Source organism: Pseudorca crassidens, chromosome 19 (assembly GCF_039906515.1).
Source record: "Pseudorca crassidens isolate mPseCra1 chromosome 19, mPseCra1.hap1, whole genome shotgun sequence".
Lineage (NCBI taxonomy): Eukaryota > Metazoa > Chordata > Mammalia > Artiodactyla > Delphinidae > Pseudorca > Pseudorca crassidens.
In genome coordinates this window covers 55,872,575-55,887,787 of record NC_090314.1, presented here as the reverse complement: position 1 = coordinate 55,887,787, position 15,213 = coordinate 55,872,575, and the positions used below count along the sequence as shown (strand labels likewise).

The window sequence follows — 15,213 nt, the reverse complement described above, 5'->3', positions numbered from 1 at the left end:
GTGGTGGGGCCGGGATTTGAACACAAGCAGGCAGCCTGCTGGGCATCCTCCCCTTCGTCTCCTTTCAGGACCTGGGTTAGTGGGGTCGGCAGAATGATGATTCCCAAAGATGCCCGTGTCCTAATCCCCAGAACGTGTGACAATGTCTGGTCACAAGGCAAAGGGGAATCAAGACTGCTGCTCAGCTGGCCTTAAAATAGGGAGATTATCCAGGATAATCTAGAAAGATTATCCTAGCTGATCCACACAGACCCAGTGTAATCCCAAGGGTCCTTAGAAGTGGAGGGAGGAGGGAAGCGAGTCCGCATCAGTGATGGGGTGTGGGAGAGATTCCACTGGCCACGCCGGCTGTGAAGATGCTGGGAGGACCAGGAGCTAAGGAATGCAGCGGCCTCTAGGAGCTGGAACAGGCAGGGAGACAGATTCTTCCCTGGAGCCTCCAGAGGGAACCAGCGTTTGGTTTCAACTCGGTGAACCTGTGTTGGACTTCCGACGCCCAGATCTGTAAGATGAGGAACCTGTGTTGTTCTGAGTTACCACGCTGTGGTGATGTGTTGTAGCAGCAGCATGAAGCAGATACAGTTAGGAAGCGGTGATCCTCTTCTGGAAGGATTCAGGAGGAATTCCCTCTGTATCCTGAGCCCTGGGAGATTCTGGGTTCCCCTAGACGCTCCCAGCCCTGGAGTGCACAGGATGCTCCCCCAGGCAGGGCAGGAAAGAAACCAGTTGTGAAACTGTTTCCCTTTTATACAGATGAAGGGCAAGGGTGTGGGCTTGTGCACCTGCCTCCTTTTTGTGGCTTTTCCCCGCCCCCCAGACAGAATTCTTTAGCTGCAGGAGACCCCAGGGTTCATCTGCTTGATTTGCAAGTGAGGAAACTGAGGCCCAGAGAAGTGAGCCTGCGTGGCCAGGGCGTGCCTGGTGCAGGTGGAAGGTTGGCGGGTGTGGACTGCCAGGGAGAAAAGCAGATTGGCCTTGGGGGGGCGGTGCGGGCAGCTGGAGGAGCAGCTGCTGCAGCATCTTCCAGGTGCCCCTGCCTTGACAGCCTGGGAGCCCCGGGGACCAGAGGATGCCCAGGCTTGGAGGCTGTGGCCTGAGATAACACGTGGGAAAGTGCCAGGTGTCCTGCCTGGGGTGGAGGCTTCCTCTGCAGGTGCCGCCCGATTGCAAGCCCCGCCTTTCCTCATCAGCACCCGTGGCCGGCAGCTTACAAGAGTTAGGCTCCTGTCTCTGGCCATGAAATAGTCATTTTCTGAGCTGCTTAGGGCCCAGGTGAGCAAATCTCTTCCCCCTGACCGCTGTGATCATCCTATCCTGGGGTCTGGACAAACAGCCCAGATGACACTTAGTGATAGTTTTACAGCCCCATCACTTGCCCCTCTGCAGCTCACACCTCCCCTGGCTTCCTGAACGGCTTCCCTGAGGCTCCCCCGAGGCTTTGCTGCCAGGCCTTTGCCTGCAGGTCCCTCAGCCTGGAAGGTCTGCTTTCCCACAGCGGTGGGGCCTCTTTTCGGATTCTCTAAGAACAGCCTCGGCGCGCTGTGTTCTCAGGCGCCGCTGGCCCTTGCTAACTGTTGCCAGATTCCTTGCTTTGTGTCTTCTCCCTGAGGCCAGGATCTGAGTGGGCAGGGCCTCTGTCTGTGAGGCTCAGCCCCATCCCCGTACCTGACGAGATGCCTGCACGCACTCCACGTGTGCATGGGATGAAGGAATGAACAGTTAGGTTGTGAAATCATCCAATTCCCATTTCTAACTGGTACATCATGATAAAATATGTGTGGCATTTCACATTTTGAATATGCTTTTGTGGGTGTGAAAGATCGAAGCGGTTTTATTGTGTGATTCATGAATCAGGCAGCAGCCCCTTGAGCAACGAGTCGGGAGCTCCCTTGAGTGTACTTAAAAACACTTTTTTATTTTGAAATAATCTTAGACTCACTAGAAACTGCAAAAGTAATAGGAGCGGGTTCCTGTGTACCCTTTTCAGCTTCTCCCCTAATGACATATCACAGTACATGTCAAAACCAGGAAGCTGACGGTGGTACAAGAATGTCAACTCAGCTACACACGGTACTCAGTTTCCACCGGTTTTACAGGCGCCCCCCCACCTTTTGGGGTGTATGGTTCTTTGAAATGCTATCACATACGTAGGTTCATGCAATCACCGCCACAATCGGGAGACAGAAGTGTTCCATCACCAGTGAAAGTTTCGCCTGGTTCTGAACTTTATCTAAATGTTACCATACAGTATATACTTTTTTTTTTTTTTTTGTGGTACGCGGGCCTCTCACTGCTGTGGCCTCTCCCGTTGTGGGCCACAGGCTCCGGACGCGCAGGCTCAGCAGCCATGGCTCACGGGCCCAGCCGCTCCGCAGCATGCGGGATCTTCCCGGACCGGGGCACGAACCCGCGTCCCCTGCATCGGCGGACTCTCAACCACTGCGCCACCAGGGAAGCCCCAGTATACTTTTATTTTTGGCTTCTTTCACTGAATCTTATGTTTGCAGGATTTGTTCCTTTTTTTTTTTTAATGTACTTTTAAAAGAGAAATTTCCCAGAAGATCTTTTGGATCCACCATTAAGGTTTTGAAAGCACAGTTACATGAAACTCATCGGTAATCCAAACTCTTCATGTCCATCAGTAGTCTCTGCTGATTCTTCTCTGTGCTTCCGCCGGGGAGCTGGCAGACACTGCGTTCCTGCAGGCTGTCTTCCCTGCTCCCACGCCTGTGGCGGTACCAAGAAGAGGCAGGGAGGCATCTTTGTGGAACGTCTGCTTGGGTGCCAGGCTCATCGCCAGTCTGTACCATCTGTACTGGGCTTAGATGGCTCAGTGCCGTCTCTTTCCTTTTCGTCTTCCTTGAATTCTGGTGAGGGAAGAACCCCTTCCCCCCTTCGACAGATGTGAAAAATCACTCGCAAGAGATAAAGAAATTTACCTAAAGTCACTCAGCTGATAGGTGGTGGAGTCAGATTTGAACACCCATCCTTCTGACCTCTAAGCCTGGGTTTCCTGGATAAAATGGGAACTTGAGTGGCTTGGACTGCAGGCCCTGGAGTGCTCGTAAATGGGACTGCTGGCCCCTGGGCAGGGAGGGTCTGGCACAAGGGGATGCCCAGGTTTGTGAAGCCAGCTGGGAAGGGTCAGTGTCCCCTGTCTGAGTAAACAGCCGGAGGTCATGTGCCCGCTGTTTCACAGCCTTGAATTTCCTGAGCTGCCAGTTCTGGGAGGAGAGAAAGGAGAGGAAAGAGCTGGGCTGGGCTGGTTTGGGCCCAATTCCCAATTAAACAAGCTGCTTAGTTTCCCATGAGGGGCGGTTGTACCTGCCCCAGGGTCTTTGCTGAAGGGAAGAGGGGTTTCAGGCACCCCAGTTAAAAGTGGGTCTGGGGCTCACAAAACCTCATATCATATGCCCTAAGCAGCCGCAAAAGCCCTCAGCCCTCACGTCTGACACCCAGGCCTCCGCCCCGAGGGAAAAACAAGGCTTCTTCGGCTGGGGCATTTTCTGCCAGGTCATGAAGACGGGCCTGGAGTCGCCAGCTCCCCTCGGTTAGAAGCTTCATGTGGTTTTCAAAGCACTTTGACATGGTTAGTTCAAAACACCCTCCCCAAAATCCCACAAGGGAGGGCAGGAAGTTTTAGCCACCCTCCTCGCGAGCAGCCAACTAGCAGGTGGGTTCATCGCCCTCGGTCTCAGTTGGGTAAATGGAGGCTCAGGGAGGTGGCGCCTCGTCTCCGGGGCCACCTGGCCAGTTAGTCACGGGTAAGCTCAGGGCTTTGATTCCCCAGTGCCTGCGAAGATTGCTTGCATTTAAAAAACACAGGCACTGTCTCAGTGACCGCCTGGGTGCCTCTGTCTAGCCTGAGAAGCAAACATTTGACAGTCCTGTTTCCTTCCTCTCACCAAACACGACCTGCGTCCGTATTTATCTATTTATCGTTCCCATGTTGACTTTAGAACTTTTACTACGCGCCTCTGTTTCTCTCAGTAACGTATGCCATTGTTTTACGCGTTGCAAAACGACGTAACCAGGAGCATGTTCTGTAAGTAGCCTTCTGAAGCTTACTCTGTTTGTGAGTTGAGGTCATCTGCACCAGTGCCTGTAGTTCTGGCCTGTGCCTTCTCTCTGCCAAATGGTCGTCAGCGGGCAGACACACTATAGCTTTCTGTGCTCCCCTTGATGGACATCTGGGTTGTTTTCATATTTTTTTGCCTTTATAAACCATGCTGCTCCGGCCATTCTTGTGTCCCCTGGTAATTTAGGAATTTGGACTTAAAAATCTTATTCCAAGACCTGTGGCTGCCCCAGGTAAGCTACCACCCTCCCCGTCTTTGGGACTCATGTTCTCCACTCCCACCCCTCCCTAACCTGTGTCCAGAGAGGCTGGATTGGTCCGATGTCTGGCCTAGAGCAAGAGCAGAGAGCTGATGGGCTTTTAAGTCTAAACCAGGGTTTCCCAAACTGTGTTCTCTTTGGGCTCATTAATACGCATTAGAGAGGCAAAGGGGGTTCCACAGTCCAATGAGTTTGGGAAATAGTTAAAGACTTTGAACTTTTAAAAAACTCACATTGTAGAATTTAGTTCAAAAATGTATTGAAATGTATTTGTAAATATCCAAGAGAATGACTGTAGAGGGTAGCAATTGCCAAGTCTGTTTGACTGCGGAAACCTTTTGGGATGGGAGCACCCCGCAGAGCAGGCTGTCCTGCTTTAACAGACGTTGAGAAACGGGTCTAAAGTGCTGGCTGTGGGTGGGGAAGGTGCCGGTCTGCAGTGAAGAGGGTTTTTTTGGGTAAACGTTGGGGAAGGAAAACTCTTCCTCTACCCTCTTAGATTCAGTCATTGGGGGTCTGCAGATTAAACTGACAAGAGCCACGTTAGCACGAGGAACGACAGACTTAAGCATGTACATAAGGGAGTTCACAGAAAACTGTGACTCAAAGGGGCGTTAGAATTTGGGGCTTATATACATACCTTCTTAGTAGGGGAAGGGGAGGGGGAGAAGGGCACTTACTGGAAAACAAAGGACTCTGGAAAGATAAATGGGCCCTTAGGAGGAGAGATGGAATATAGGGTAGTTTTGTGAGAGTATCTGGTAGGTGTGGTTTGCAGACTTCTCTGCTGTGATAGAGGAGGGGAGGGGACTGATGACAATTGCATTCTTCTGGAAGGCTCTGCGTTTAGGCAGATAAGATTTAAGGAACTCAATGCCTTCTCTCCCACATCGTATGCCGCAGTAGTGTATCCTGGACGCCTTTCTGGGTGTCCTTCTCTTGTTCTCTTCCAGGTGCCAGCCAGGCAGTGGGCAGTGTGCAGACCCTTAATAAAAAGGCCAAGCCTTACGCACTGAATTGGCCGGGGCACCTCTGGCCCGGCCCCCGCCCCCGCCACTGCGGGAACTGTTGACCCATCCCACTCACCCCCCCCCCCGCCCGTGTGTCTCTTGGGCACACCCAGCTCTAAAATATTGTCAAGATCTCACCAAATCTCAGGGCTGTGTATGTGTCTGTCAGTCCTAACGGTAGTTCTCAACCTAGGCTACCCACTGGAGTCCCCTGAGAAATCTTTTTAAAATTACCAACCCCTAGATGAGTTAAATCAGAATCACTGGGGTGGGGTCCGGGCATCTGTATTTCCTAAAAGCTCCCCTTGGAATGGTAGTGTGCCACCAGGCTTGAGAACCTCTTTTCAGAGGCCAAGCAAATACCCTGCCCTTTCTGCTTGCTTATCCCCTACCCCCCCGGTAGAACCTCAGTCCCCCCCTTCTAAATACTAAACCATGTATTGTTTGACTCAAAAATTTACCATCTTAGCTGCTAAAGCTTTTGTTTCGGTCCTTATTTCTGTGAAGGGTAAGGAGGTCCAGAGTGTCACACGTAATGGCAGCCTGGAGCGCCCCCGCCTGGCGGTCCTCCCTCCTGACACCCTGGAGAAAGCCTTCAGGGTCAGACACCCCGGACGCGATAGACGTCCTTGGTTTCTGTTTGAAATCAGTGCAGGATCTGATTGTTTTGTTGCTGGGTGTTCAGAATTCTGGAAGGAGGATGGGGTGGTGGGGTTGGAAATGTGCCGGGGGCTACTGCTCAGCTACAAAGTATCCTTCACACCAGAGTAACAGAGTTCGCTGCCAAGGAGAGTTAAGATATCATCAAATAATTTCTGACACATTGTTGATTTAATGATAGCTTTTCAAGAGGAAAAAGAAATGTGTATTAAAGGTGCCTGCGAGGGGAAGGTGCAGCCTGACAGTGGGGGTGGGAGAAGCACTTCTTACAAAGGAGGAAATGGGGCCTTCCTGCTGCAGAGTTCCACAAACATTTATGGGGCCACTACCTAGGAACCCAGGAGGAGGTAAGTCAGCCAGGCAAGTGCTCCGGGTCAAGATGTAAGGTGGGAAACACGAAAGGGGGCGGGGGTGGTCACATCTGATGGAGAAACATCCGGAGGGCTTCCTGGAAGCGGTGACTTCTAACAGGGGATTTTAGATGGGGTTTGGGAGACTACAGGGCCTGGATGAAGGGCATAGGGTCCTTAGAACACAGTATGTTTGGAGATGTGGCTGGCGGGAAGGTGGTCAGGGCCAGAGGCGGCGGCAGTCTGGGTGTCGTGGCTGAAGCTGGTGATGGAAGTAAGGCCGGCCTCTCCTCTCCTCGCATCCCAGAGGAGACCCCCGTGTGCTGTCTAAACCCCTGCCTTGGGAGATGAGAGAGGAAGGTCGCCCGGAGAAGTGCCCTTCTAGGAGGGGTGCTTAATGCATGCCACGTGCTGCCTCTGAGGTCAGATGGGACGGAGGAACTGGAGGCTGGCCATGAGGATTGTTTCAAGAGGTTGGTTTTAATGGTGAAATGGGCAGAAGCCAGATAGCAAAGGTTAAGAAGTGAGTGGGTGGTGGGAGGGTGGAAGCCGCCCTGTAGACCAACTGTTAAGAGGCTGGATTGTTCAGGGAGGAAGAAAGCAAGCCTACAGTGGAGGAGGGAGCTGGGCCAAAGGAAGGGGGCTGGCCTTATTTTTGAGATGAGGGGCAGCCTGAACGTTCTCCTAGGTCAAGTTGAGAAGGAACTGGAGAAAAAGAAAGATGTCAACCCAATGTGGCAGCTCACCCCTGCGGGCCTTGCTCTGCTGCAGAGAGCAGCTGTGCGGTAGGGCCCCTCTCGCCCCCATGCATGCCTGGGCCTTCGCTCTGGGGTTTTGGGGGTTACCCCCAGGGACAGTCGGGGCTCGTGTGTGTGTGCCAGCACCTCTCTGAGGCCCGCCTGCCTCTAGGCAGGGGGGTCCCCACCCCCCCACCCCTGGGGGCATGTGGCTGAGTATGCTTCCTGCCCACTGCAGCCCCCAGGCCCACACTTCAACCCGCCCAGCCCTTCCCCTGTCCCCCTGTTGGGGGGGAGCCCAGCGAGCTGCCCACAGAGGAGAGCGAGGGATCTTTTTCTTGGCAGTTGACAGGAAGCATCTGCTGCCTCCCATGGGGTCTGCCCGAGGTGGGTGGGAAGAGAGCTGGCAGGTGGGCTGAGCTGCTCGGGCTTTGGGCTTGGCAGGAGGAACGTTCGGGACCTGGGAACTGGGGTGGGGGGGCGGTATGTGTGTGCATGTGTGTGTGCGTGAGTGTGAGTGTGCATGAGACAGGGAGGGAGGGAGGGAGGATGCTGTGTAACCACTTCCTCCCCTTCCGCCGCTGCTGCATGCTAGAGCAACGTCTCGGGCGTCACATGAGTGCCCCTGTCCTGCAGGGCGGGCGACTCCCGCAGAGGCTGCTGTGCTCTTCACCCAGTTGGCCCAGCTGCAGGTGGGAGCCCCGACTACCCCTCTGTGGCTTCCAGAGTAGGATCCTGCTGCAGGACATCTGATCAGTGCTGCCGCCCCTGACGACCTTTCTGTTGGGGGTTCCCCAGGGGGGATGGTGGGCTCTGCTCATGGGCAGGTGGAAACGGCCCACAGCATCCTTGTCCAGGACACCATGGGACCCCCCTCTCCACTGCACGTCAGCTGGTGCCCAGCGAGGGGAGCTTCCTTAGTTTTGTGGGGGTGAGTCGAACTCCCTCCCCCAAAACCTGACTTAACACCCCATCGGGTCTGGGAAGGGTCCCGCTCATGGATGCATGGCCTGGAGCAAGTTCCCTCCAGCTCTGAGTGTTTGTTTCTTCATCCTAACATATACGGGTCGAGTTCCAGACTGCAGGGCTGTATGAGTTTCCTGTGGCTGCTATAACAAATTACCACACGCTCAGTGGCTTGAAACAATAGGATTTATTCTCTGGCAGTCCTGGAGGTCAGAAGTCTGAAATCAGGGTCACTGGGCTAAGTCAAGGTGTCAGCAGGGCTGGTCCCATCTGGAGACTCCAGGGGAGTGTCTGTCCTCACTTCTTCCAGCTGCTGGTGGCTGCCGGCACTGCTTGGCTTGTGGCCACATCACTCCACTCTGCCTCCAGCATCACCCGGTTATCTTCTCTATATTCTTCAGTTTTCCCTCTGCGTCCCTCTCATAAGGACCCTTGTGATTATGTTTGGGGCCCACCCAGATAATCGGGGTAATCTCTGCATCTCACAATCCTTCGTCACCTCTGCAGCGTCCATCCTGCCATGTAAGGTAACATTCACAGGTTCCAGGAAGAGGGGGCGTGATTCAGCATCCCCCAGGGCTCCTGAATTGTCTCAGGGCCCTTCTGGTTTTAAGGTCTAAGATGGGAGAAGAAACTGGCTCAAGTGAAAAAAGGACACGTTAAATTCTTTTCTCTTTAATCTACCGTGAACATATTCACATTGTTGTGCAACCGTCACCACTATCGAGTTCCAGAACATTTTCATCACCTCAAAAGGAAACTCCATATCCATGAAGCAGTCACTCCCCGGCCAACGCCTGCCCCCACCTTGGCAACCACTGCTTTCTGTCTCTATAGATTGTTTTTTTGTTTTTGCGGTACGCGGGCCTCTCACTGTTGTGGCCTCTCCTGCTGCGGGCCACAGGCTCCGGACGCGCAGGCTCAGCGGCCATGGCTCACGGGCCCAGCTGCTCCGCGGCATGTGGGATCTTCCCGTACCGGGGCACGAACCCGCGTCCCCTAGCATCGGCAGGCGGACTCCCAACCACTGCGCCACCAGGGAAGCCCTACAGATTGTTTTTTAATCACTGTAATTCTGTGTGACTTTGAAGTCAATAAAAAGAAGCATGTTGAGGTACTTCGGGGAGGCCGGCGCCTAGATGCCTGTGCACGGAGGAGCACGAGTTGCAGTAGCTCGGGTGTCTGGAAGGGTTCCTGGCTCCACGCTCCCGGGGAAGCTCCAACAGCCCAGCTCACTCGTGAGCCGCTGCTTTTGAGTCAGGGGTGCATCCTGGCCTGAGCACCTGTGAGCCAGGTAAGTGAGGGAACCCTGGAAGGGGGGGGGGGTTGGCAGTCGCAGGAACCGACATCTTTGGAATCGTCTGACGGATGCTTAGCGCTCATCTGGCAAAGTGACTCTTAGGAGAAACTCTGTTCTTTCTGACGGTCGAATCTGAGAGTAATGTCTCCATACGTTCCCAGAAAGGGGACACTGATGTAGGGATCAGTGGCCTCAACAGTATCTCACAGTAGATGCTTCTCTGTGTCCTGTACCACCCCCCGCGTGGCTGCATACACGGTGCTAAAAATGATCCCGATAAACGGCCCTCCAAGGATCTGGTGTCATCTCAGGATGAAATGGAGGCTATCGAGAGCTGTACCGTCCAGGACATGTGGCTCCTGACCACTTGAAATGTGACCAGTCCAAATCGAGAGGTGCTATAAGTAGAAAATGCTCGCTAGATTTTGGTACGGAAAGAAAAAAGAATGTAGACATCTCAAAAGTTTTTATGTTGATTACATGTTGGGTTGATAATATTTTAGCTCTTTAGGTGAAGTAAAATGCTTTAAAATTAACGTCACCTGTTTCTTCTTACTTTTTTACTGTGGCTCCTAGAAACTTTAAAATTATGTACGTGGCTGGCCCGTCTGTGGACGGCCTTCCATTTCCGCCAGAGGACTGGATGGGCAGCTGCGCAGGCGTCGGGTCGCTCTCTCTAGATGCCGAGTGTGTGCTGAGCAGCAGTGGGCTCTGAGCGCTTCCGGGGGGCAGATGTGCTGTGTTGGAAAAGCCCCTGGACTGGGGGGCTTGTCAGGCGCAGGGATTCCCTCTCCTGTCCTCTGGGGGCCGCCGTCAGTGACAAGTGAGGGGAAGGTACGAGAGGAGCTTGTCACGTATACAGAGCACCCAGGCCGCCTCCTGGGCCAGAGATCTGGGGGTTGGGGGAGACGGCGGGCAGGGCGAGGGCTGGGCTTGGAGAGCAGCTGGTTGGCGCCCAGGAAGGGGTGGTGGGCCCTGGGAGTGGATTCTGGGGCCAGAAAGCTGGGGGACAGAGTGAGGCCAGAGATGAGAAGGAGGCTCCAAGGGGAGCGCTGGGGGTCAAGGCGTCTGCCGGGCAGGCGTGGAGCGGAGGCTCTGTGTTAATTAACCCTGACACCTGGCCTGGCCTCCTTTGTGCTGGTTCCTGGAGCTGCTTTTTAGGGCCCAGCCCAGTGGGCAGGGGTGTCAGGAGGGGCTGGGCCTTCCCCACTCTCTGCCTAGGAAATCACCTCCTTGGAGGACAGGGAATTGTATTTTTTGAATGGCTGCCCTTCCTGTTTCTGGACACACATCTCACTTTAATTCTTGCAGCTGGAGTTGATTACACCCATTTTACAGATGGGGAAGGTCCAGGCCAGCAGATGTTGAGTAGTGGGCCAAAACTAGTTCGAGTGAAGGGGCCTCCATCTCGTTTTGACTCTGAGGCCCATGTCTCGGATCCACCACGGCCTCCCGCCCACTGAGGTGCCCACTGAGATGCAAAAGAGGTCTCCGGACATGCAGTCCCTCCCGCGGACACTCCCCCGGCTCTGGCCAAGAGCCTGGAGACCCATGGCAGCAGCTCTCCATGGCCACTCCACATGCGGGTGTGGAAGGGTGTGGGACACAGCCCCCTGAAGCCTTTGTGACAAACCCCAAGACCTCAGAGGCCACTGGGGAGCAAGTTGCCTGTCAGGGGTGGGAGTGGCCGCTGCTGGGGTGAGCTGGCTGCTGAGGGACATGGTGGTGGACGTGGTCAGCCTGCCCATGTGACTGGTGGGGCGGGTGCCCTGGGGCCTTACCCACCCACCACGCGGGGGCATCTGGGAAGGGAAACCCTGGGTGTGGCCTGGCCCACGAGGGCCGGGCTGGAGGTCTTTATCCCGGAGGCAGGAGGATGGACTGGCTGGTGTCACTGGCCCTAAGACAGACCTCCCAGGTGTCACTCAGGCTCTTGTGCACTTGAAATAACCACTCCCTGCCCCAGGAAGACCCCCACACCGGCCCCCCGCAGCTCTCTCCTCCTGTGGGAGTCGGCCTGAGCGCAGTCAGCCCCGCCTGTGCCTGGGAGTGACTCACTCCCTCGGGGTCAGAGGTCGTGACACAGGCTGGATTTGGCAGATCCCAGCGTCCAGGCCCAGGCCCAGGCCCAACAGGGTCGATCCCAAGCTCCCTCCTCTGGGGACCACCCAGCCCATCCCCTGAGGGGGTCTGGGCACTTCCCAGGGGCTTGCAGGGAGGAGAGAGAGGAGGAGACTCCGTCACTCATTCCCAGGCCCTGAGGGGCTGGAGAGGCAGGAGCTGGATCGGAGTCGGAGCTCCGGGGCTCCAGGAAGAAGAAAGAGCTCTGGGTGAGCTGGCCACCACCTCTGCCTCCCCAGCCCCTGCCCGCTCCTCTCTTCTCCCTCCCGGGGTCATTGCCACCTCCACACGCACAGCAGGGCTGGCTGTGCTCCCACCCGCAGCTGCCAGGAAGCCTGGACCTCCTGGGGAGGGCGGCCTGTCATCCGAGCTACTCGGGGTCAGGACCAGGTGGGGGGGGTGCACCTGGCAAAGAGGGAGCGAGGGCGGGGCGGCGGGGAGAGAGGGTGCCCGTGGGCAGCGTCAGATTCTTGGCATCGCCCTGAACGCACGGGCTGGGAAAGCAGGGCAGCCTGGCTGGCTGGCCAGGTGAGCCTCTTTCCTTTTCTCTCTTTCCCGGACTCCTTCCCCGGGGACCGTGTCACTCCCTTTGGGGGTGACTCAGGCAGGCTTGGGAACTGGGCTCCTTGGCATTTCCTAGGCACCCAGGGCGGGGGTGATTGCCGGAGGCGCCCCTTCTCTCCGCCTGCCCCCCCTCCCTCGGCAGCCCCTCGCCCTGCCCCCTCCGCAGGGAGGCCGTCGCGGTCCCTCCCTACCTCGGGCCCGCGCTCTGGGAGGCTCCTTGTTCCTCGGCCACAAAGCCTCTTTGATCCTCTGCTCGGCTCCGAGCCATGTGACCCGGTGGGCGGGCCGCGCTCTCAGGCGGCCAGCGCAGCCCGACTCAGCTGCTGGGTGAGTCCTCGCTCCCTTTGTTCCTTCCAGCCTCGCACCGCTTGCAGGGGCCCCTCAGGTGGTCCGGCTGCCCGGCAGCCCCCTCGAGGGCCGGGCGGGAGCGGCGCCTCCCCGGGGGCCCCCGGGTCCAGCCCCCCGGCCGGCGGGACAGCCCCCGGGCCCCAGGAGCGGGACGGTGGGATCTCGGTCTTCACTCGGGGCCCAGATTTTCGGGCGCGGAGCAGAAGAGAAGGGCTTTGTGTGCCACAGCCGTGTCTCTGTAAATATTTGGCCAGCTACCCGAGTGGTTAAGTCCTTCTCGGCCAGGAGTTTCTTGGAGCCCATTTCCCTTTCGCAAGGGGCTTCCCTGACTTCCAGGAGGGCTGGGAAGATCTGCGGATTGGCCACCAATGCCTCTTAAAATCGTCCCGTCCAGATGGTCAGCCGTTAGGGGTAGGCGGCTCCGAGGACCTGCTGGAGATTAGTTTCAACAGATGCTAGAAATGCCGGAATCAGAGATCTTGCGGGCGGCATTGCGATCTGGGGAGTTTCTGCTGCAGCGTGTCTGGATTCCTGGGAGGTGTTTGGGATGTGGGCGATGTTCCTGGGAGCGGGCCGGGGGGCGGTGGAGGGGTGGCGGTGCGGGGGGCTGGAATGCGAGTGCTTTGCTGGAGGATGGAGCGAGGGCGTCCACCACGTCGTCACGCCGTGCAGAGGAGCAGGGGTGAGGAAGCGGCTTCTCGGGGACGTGCCTTCCGAGGGGCTTTCCAGCCCGGCCAAGAAGTTGGGAGAACCCCCAGACTCAAATCCCACAGCCAGCCCGGCACGTCACCCTAGGCACCAAAGCTGGAGGGCCGAGGTGCTTCACAGGCAGTGCCATCTGCTCTGAAACTTCATCCCAAATGTGCCCTGGGTGTTGACTCAGCCTCCAGGCTGCTGCCCTGCGTCCTGGTCTCCCTCCTTTCCTTCTGCTGTGAAATCTGCTGGCATTTTTGTCTGAGGTTTGGGGAAGCATCTCTGCTCACCAAAGAGACGTTTGAAATTCCTTTCCTGGAGAAAAGTGTGCTGCCCGGCAGAGGTGCATACAGCGGGTTTCTGGTCCATACAGTGGGTTTCTGGCCCGTGGGGACAGCACCCTCGTTGGGATTCAGTTTGGATCCCGCATGGAAAAACCTGTTGGGAAGGAGGGAGAAAAAGGCCCTGTGTCCTCATAATTGTGTGTGCTTTCCCCGCCCTTCATTCATTGTTGTTTTGCCTTGAAACTAGGGCCTCCATGGGTGTTTACACAAATGTCATTTCTCTTTGGCAACCTGGGGGCTCCTTTTCAGGAAGGAGAAAGAAGAACAAGTTTGTTTAACCCTCTGGGGGTGGGGAGCCAGCATCCGCATGACGCCTCTTTGGAAAGGGGGGATTCCCACCGCTCTCCCCTTGGGTCCTTTCTGGGTGAAGACATGGCTGGGGAAGGGGGCCACTTCTGTGGCTGACCTCTCCTTACGCCCGTCTCGGGGGACCTGCGTTGGTCGCTGACCCTCTCCCACCCCTCCTGGGCGTCCCTGCTGCCCCCATCATTTCCGGGTTGTGGCACCTGCGGTACTGTTGGGTCTACTGGTTTATGTCTGCATTTCCGCCAGACGCCGCACCTCGTGGCCGGCACTGTGATCGGGGTGCTGTCCGGTTCCGCTGGCGCGTGGGGAGGATCAGGGCCCCGGGCATCTGAGATGGAGGAGAGAGCCCTGTTCTGATGGGAAGGGGGAAGCCAAAAGGCAGAACACAGACAGTGCTGTCATTGGGTCCCACCAACCCCAAGCCTTGTGGGGCCCGTGGGGTTACCCCCTGAGTGCCAGGCCCACTGCCCCAGGCCTCCAGGACAGGGTTCACAAGGGCTTTCACCCCAGAAGCCCTGAACCCCTTAGGGTAACCAGGGTCCCTAGGGCGCCTTGCCTCCCCACCCCCTCCCTGATCCCCCGGGCCACCGTGCCCGCCCCACTTCCTGTTGTGTCACCACCAGCCTGAGCTGCTCTGGTCAGATAGGGCAGCTTTGCAGGAAAGAGGTTTCCTAGGGGCTGAGATGCATTCGGCAGAAGGAGAGACCCCCACCAGCCTGGAGCAGTGCCAGCTTCCTACAGTGTCAAAGGTCTCTAGGCTGTTTTAGGAAGCCTGTCACCCCCTGAACGGTTCACTCTTGGGCTGGCTTTCCCATACCGCCAGCGGCTCTGGGCTCCTTCACTTTCCTGTTGGCCAGGTGTGTAGGAAGGAGGACTTTATTTTAGCGTGTGAGGGTGAGGACAGACGCGTGCTGGCCACCCCAAGTCCCTGGCCAGCGTCCTCTGCAGTGGCCTTCTACACCTGCTGTTCCCCCCCGTCCCTCTCTTCAGCCCTCCTCTCCCCAGCCCTGGTTTAGACCACTGATACCCCCGGGCTTCAGAAAGATGCGGGGTTGGATGTGGCCTGGTGCGGAGATCCCGGTGGCCCAGCTCCCCACAGGAGGGGAGTCTCGGGGAAGGTGACTCCAGCAGAACTCAGCCCTTGGCCGGGACTCTTCCCAGACTTCTGCCTCCCAGCGCCGGGCTTTGATTTGTTCACTGCGTGCCAGCCTGGCTCCTGGGACAGGTAGGGGCCTGTTCTCAGAAGCTCAGTGGAGCCTTCTGACGCCTTCCCGGGAGCACTCCTGCGGTGGCAGCCGGGCACAGCCAGCTCCGAGGGCGAGCTTGCTGGGTGAGCAGACTGGGGGCCCGGCGACGGTGCAGGTCTAATCACAGCCGGGAGGGCGCCTTGCCCCACCTGGCGAGCCCTCCACCTGCCCACCTCCCAGCGGGCTCACCAGGAGCCCTGTTGGGGGCTGGCAGAGGTGGCGGGTGGAA

At 56.9% G+C, this 15,213-nt stretch overlaps 1 protein-coding gene and 1 long non-coding RNA gene across 8 annotated transcripts in view; one reads left to right on the top strand and one right to left on the bottom strand.

Moving 5' to 3' along the window:
- The window catches only part of SEPTIN9 (septin 9), a 165,353-nt gene that overhangs the window by 113,297 nt on the left and 36,843 nt on the right, over positions 1-15,213 (top strand). Inside the window, exon 1 of one of the 7 annotated variants that reach the window (XM_067714673.1) lies at positions 12,248-12,373. The exons of the other annotated variants lie outside the window; for them this stretch is intronic. The gene's annotated coding sequence lies outside the window, so the exon portion shown is untranslated. Of the gene's footprint in view, positions 1-12,247; positions 12,374-15,213 lie in introns of those variants that run through there. 7 annotated transcript variants of the gene reach the window in all.
- On the bottom strand, positions 8,716-13,489 carry LOC137211925 (uncharacterized). The gene is made up of 2 exons (XR_010937279.1): positions 12,238-13,489; positions 8,716-9,759 (listed from the first exon to the last, which is right to left on the bottom strand). It is a non-coding gene; the product is annotated as an uncharacterized lncRNA (long non-coding RNA).